This window comes from Hemibagrus wyckioides, linkage group LG27 (assembly GCF_019097595.1).
Source record: "Hemibagrus wyckioides isolate EC202008001 linkage group LG27, SWU_Hwy_1.0, whole genome shotgun sequence".
Lineage (NCBI taxonomy): Eukaryota > Metazoa > Chordata > Actinopteri > Siluriformes > Bagridae > Hemibagrus > Hemibagrus wyckioides.
The window spans coordinates 5,900,256-5,906,373 of NC_080736.1; positions in this window are offsets into that span (position 1 = coordinate 5,900,256).

A 6,118-nucleotide genomic window follows, 5' to 3' on the forward strand; every position below is an offset into this window, starting at 1 on the left:
TCAGCAAGTGAACAGTGAGTTCAAGAAGTTGATGTGTTGGAAGCAGGAAAAATGGGCAAGTGTATGGATGTGAGTGACTTCTGAGTTAAATGAATTATGATGGCTAGATGACTGGAACACATCAGAGCATCACCAAAAGAAAGTATTGTAAGGTGTAAGGTATTGTGAGGTGTTCCGGGTCAATTACTGAACCAGCGACGAGGTCATTGGCACCCAAGGCTCACTGATGTAACAGGTTAGTCCATCTGTTCCTATCCAACATAAGATCACCTGCAACAAATTGCTGACAAAATGAATGCTGCCTATGATAGAAAGGTGTCAGAACACCCAATCCATATTGATTAAATTGTGATTGGCCTAAAAAATGTTCTCATTAAAAATAAGTGACATGAAGTGTTTCATGTAATTGAAATAACTGAACTCATCTTACATACCATCTCACAAGTCTGAATAGTGAGAAATTATTATTGTATCTATTGACTTATCTGATTACGGCTCTTAGTAACGAATATACCGGTTATATCTGTATCTGTATCCATGTGTAAGCAGATGGCCTTTTTAGTAGCTTATGAAACTGACATACTCTACAGTTACTCTACCCTACTGACTGTGATAAGATTTCATTTTGGCATATAGCAAAAGTTAATGCTGGATATCATAGGAAGGTGTCAGAACAAACAGTGCAGCAGAACTTGCTGTACACATTCATAGATAGATAGATAGATAGATAGATAGATAGATAGATAGATAGATAGATAGATAGATAGGTAGATAGATAGATAGATAGATAGATAGATAGATAGATAGATAGATAGATAGATAGATAGATAGATAGATAGATAGATAGATAGATAGATAGATAGATAGATTACTTGTACATGTGAGTAAGAACATTTAGATAGATAGATAGATAGATAGATAGATAGATAGATAGATAGATAGATAGATAGATAGATAGATAGATAGATAGATAGATAGATTACTTGTACATCTGAGTAAGAACACGTAGATAGATAGATAGATAGATAGATAGATAGATAGATAGATAGATAGATAGATAGATAGATAGATAGATAGATAGATAGATTACTTGTACATCTGAGTAAGAAAATTTAGATTCAAATGTGTACAGTAATATTCTTGCTATTTGTTTGAGCCCTAGAGCTTTTTCCCCTGAACTTTCCAGTAACAGAACAGCCTATATTGTCATCACTGATTGGATTAACTGTTTTTGAGTTATTGAGGTTTGGATTGCACCTGGTCAATTAACATGACCCATAATGCAGCCTTATAACTATAAGAACTTTATAATACATATAACTTTGATAATTGAGGAACCTCTGGAGGAACCTCTGGAGGTACTTAGCCTACTTAGCCTCTGGAGGTACTAACTAACCCTAACTAACCCTAACCCCAAGAATTACTGAATTAGGGGAAAAGAATTGGAATGATTGTGTGTAAGGTTCATTTTAAATGTCATTTTTTCCCCCTCTTGGAGGGTGCTGATAATTCTGAATCTGATTACTGAATGGTCAGCAGCTGATGAATAGCACAGATTTAGATATGTCTCCTTGTCCACTCAGGAAATAGCATCCTGTTCCATTCCTGTGCTTGGCAGGAGTACACACAGTGTCAGTGATTCTTGGAAATGGCCTTAAATTACCTGGAAGCGAGGATGAGAACAGAACCATGGGGGGAACAGGGGGACCGCGATTTTCCCTCTCAAATGGGAACTTTGGCCACTGGAGTGGGGTTACAGTGCCAGACATTTCGCTGCTGTCATGCATGTTTACCTCATTAATTGCACATTGGTTTTGGACAGTGTTGAGTTTCTTTGAGAGCAGAGACTGTGTTACTGCACACTGGAAGATCTGGGCATGTATTTGATGAGCACTTTGCTCTCAAACGATGCCAACATGTAAACAGTGAAAGGGTGAACAAGTGCTTGTGTAATATTAACAGAATAATTCAGAATTATACTAAATCAGAGCTTTCCGCAGAGGTATTTTTATGCCTGATCCTCCAGGGAAATGTAGACCTTCAATTAAAAAAATTACAGACGCCTTGAAATCTGCGATCAGTTCCATTATTTCCACTAGGCAATACATTTTGTTCTTAAGAGCTTAGAATAAATAGTGGAGTGATGGCTTTTATAGAGTTTCTGTGCTGCCTAAAACCACGGATAGACTTTTTTCAAACTTACGCTGAATAAAAAACATATGATTTGGCCTTCACAATGTAAAATGCAGGCCAATATCCATCCAGTCCCATTTGTAATTTGCAAGTAAAGACAAACATGGACAATTACATGTCTTTAGGAAGGAAGCGAAGAGAAAACTGTGAAAGAGAATATTTTGGGCTGGATTAATGAATGTGAAACAGGCATGGGGTTTCAGGCATGGCCTTTGTCTCAAGACTCAGTTAAAGATTTTAATTTAACACTGTTAGTTAACAAACATGCAGTCCAAGTGACATACGTCTTGGTATAACTGAATATGTTTTGGGATCAAAGATTTTTTTCTCGCCTGTTATATTTCATCTTAATCAATTTAAGAAAATGCTATACCAGGATTTTGTTTGAGGGAACTTCTCTAAACATGACTGATCTGAACATAGACCACATGTGCTTGCCCAGTCTTTCTGAATCAGTGCACCCTTGTGAGGCCTGTTTCTTTGATCAATCCCACGCCAGTTTACATCCAATCAACAGCAGGCCACAGCTGTACCCGAGCACCTCTGCATGGTGTGAGCTGAGTATACAAGAGGAGTTTATAAGCATGTGACTGCTCACAAACTGGGACCCCTACTGTAAACAGTGGGAGATTATAATGTATGTTCAAAAATCAATCACGATTTTCCTTTTTTCAGCCTAGCCTTACAAAATTACCGTGATGAACTGAAGGACAATAGAGGACACGTTGGTTAGCTCGAATCCAAATCACCCGCTCAGAAAGTACAAATGTTTCCAGGATGTCTTTCCAAGATTTGTAATTTCAGACCAGCTGTGCAGGACTGAGAACAAGGACGTAAATCTTGAGCCAAACCACAAAGGTTAAGAAAAGAAAAAGGTGGAACCAAATCAAGGATGTATAAAGTAAAAAAATAAAAATAAAATAGAGTAAAGGGCAACAGATTGCACCATGTAGCAATGAAGACCAGTTGTCATCAAGCCTGTTACTGGGAAATGTCTCTTTTATATAAGTCACCTCTAAGCATAATCCAATACACCTGCTCCAGAAAATCAGTCTGTTTTATTAGTCACATCATTTCTGTTGGAACTGTAGAATATGTCCAGAAGCATGATAACTGTGGTAGAAATAAAATAATGACACATCGCAGTGTGTTCCAGCTTCTCCTTAAAGCAGGGGTTACACAGCTAACAATGGGCCTCTGCAGGCTCTGTTTTATAGTTTATTATTCATCATGCCGTCAGACCCATCATCTTCAGCCGTACTGATCCTAACCATTAGAAATATGCACACATGGACAAAATTGTTGGTACACGTCCATTAAAGAAAGAAAAACTCACTGAAATAACCTGAAATTGACATATTCACCCTTACTGATCTTAACCATAAGATTAGTATACAGTGTATGTCAGTATATACTGTATAAGATCAGTATATACTGTATGTCTATTAACTAAAAGCATTGGAAATTTGACCATCTATACAACTGTTGCTAAGTAACCTGACTGGTGTCATAAATTCTCTGATTAGTTGAAAGGTCTATATATTTTTCTAGCAACTTTCAAAAGATAAATAAAAATATAATACCTCAGCATAGTGCTTGTTCCAAAATATGCTTTCCACTGCTAAACTCTAACACGTTGAACAACAAAACATAATTTACAGTAAGTCTTTACATCAAATTATTTCGAAAATAATGTCATGATTGTTCATGTCATACCTGATTTAACACACCTCGGTAGGTTAATGCTGGGAAAAATGAAAAGATAATGGCACTATCATGTACGCAGTCATGGGCAGCAAGTCTTGGCACGGGTGTTGATGCCAGATAGGCTGGTTTGAGTATATCAGAAACTGTTGATCTGATGACAAACACAACGGTCTTTTGGTTTCTCACACAGAATGATGAGCAGGTGAAATAACACTTGATCTGAGAGTAGAATGGCCAATTTGAACTGAACTGACAGCATGGCTGAAATAACCATTCGTTAAACCATGGTGAAGTTAAGAATGTTATCGATTTAATTCTTATAAGCCATTTTTTACAAATTGTCACAGTGGATATTCAATATTGGCTTCAGGATTTGTTTGTTCTAAAAGAAAATCAGTGGTACCACCTACTCCAAGAGTGAAGTAACAATTCATAACAACCCAATTTGATTAACCCAAATTGAGAGTTTTCTAATTTAAGTTTACAATAAGATTATAATCAGGGCTACAGCGTTAGTACCCCTTTTTACGACTTCATTCATACAAAATGTTCTGAAATGTATCCACATGTCCAAACTAATGCAAATTTCTCATGAGATCATGTTTAGTACTTCTCATTGCCAAACACTTGCAAGAACACTTTGTCTGAGGCTTCACACAGAGCAGGTCTGCACACTGTCACAGCTCAACAGATGCTTGGAATCCTGTACAAGGCCTTCTGCTACACTAAGACACTTAGAGTAATCTAAACCTGTGACTTCTCAAAACAAGTCGAGAAGCTGAGCTGATGGAAAATTATTTGACCACCTGTCATGCTCGTTTTATTACGATAGATCCAAGACCACAGTAGGACAGCTTTCCAGGAAAACCAAGAACTGTCAAGTCGTGTATTTCCATATTGCGATTTGAGAGCGTTATATCTGTGATCAAGGGAACAGTTTGAAGGGAAGATGAAAATAGATGGGCAGTTTCCCAGCTTTATGAATGAGTGCTTTTTAAATACTAGATGATAATGATGATTGTTGTTCATGTAACTTGTACATTGCTAAAAAATTGGCCTGTTCCAGAAATAAGATTTATTGGTTATAAAAGAATGGTGGAGGATGGATTCCTGCCTTTGCCCTGTATGCATGGAGTATTCATGTCCTCCCTGTGCTTTGGGGGTTTCCTCCCCCAGTCAAATACATGCATTGTAGGTTGAACAGCATCTCTAATTGTCCGTAGTCTGCAAGCATGTGTGAAATTGTGCCCTGAGATGGGTTACCACCCTGTCTCAAGTGTCCCTTGAATGGGCTCCAGGCTCTTCATGACCCTGTGTGGTATTATCGGTACAGAAACCTGATAGACGGATTGACAAACCTCAACTAGTGTTCGAAATTGAAGGAACTACAGCAAGCTGTAATCCAGAGAATCATGCTGCCCTTTACTTGCTTATAAAGTTTTCAATGGAAACATATGGCAGTTAATGACATGGTTATTAGCTGTTATACCAAAATTCTCTGTGGCCTCCAAAATCTTGTTATATAGCATATAACTGGACTAACGTATGCAATGTGTAAGTGAATATAGTGTGTCTACTGAATATAGTGAGGTACAAAGTTGTTTCTGTAGTAAGGTATTTGTATTTAAAGACTGGGAGAAGGAACTGGGGGATTATGTAGTGGATCACATCCGTATATAAGAATTATCTGTGCACCAAGGTGAACTTTCGCCATTTCAAGTTCTAAATCTTTGGGGCTAGTTTCAAATCTTTTGTGTATTTTTTAAGATTTAAATGGGCTTCCTGAAACCTGGAAACCTTGGTTAATAATTTTAGCTCCTTTTAGCTGCATTAAGCACAGTTACACAAAGCCACACAGACGATTTGTTTCACTTAGAGCAGTTTTTAATATCAGGTTTTAGACAAATTGCCTGTTGGCTGTGTTCCTCTGAAGACCACACTGATGACTCTATGAAAAGTCATGTTATGTTTTCCACACTACGTGGTCAGATTGATTATTCTTGTACTCTTTGTCTTTTCACCACATCTTCAATATTCTGCGCTCACTAAGAGAATGTGGATGCTGCTTTGTTTACCCATCCATCAGTAAGGCTTGTGATGATGAAGCCAAGTATTTCTGCTCAATGCAAACTTCTGGTCTCTGATTAACGTTCAGATGCATGTTATGAAAACATAATGTCCTCTCGGTTTGCTGGTTAAGTTCATAGCACATGGTTGA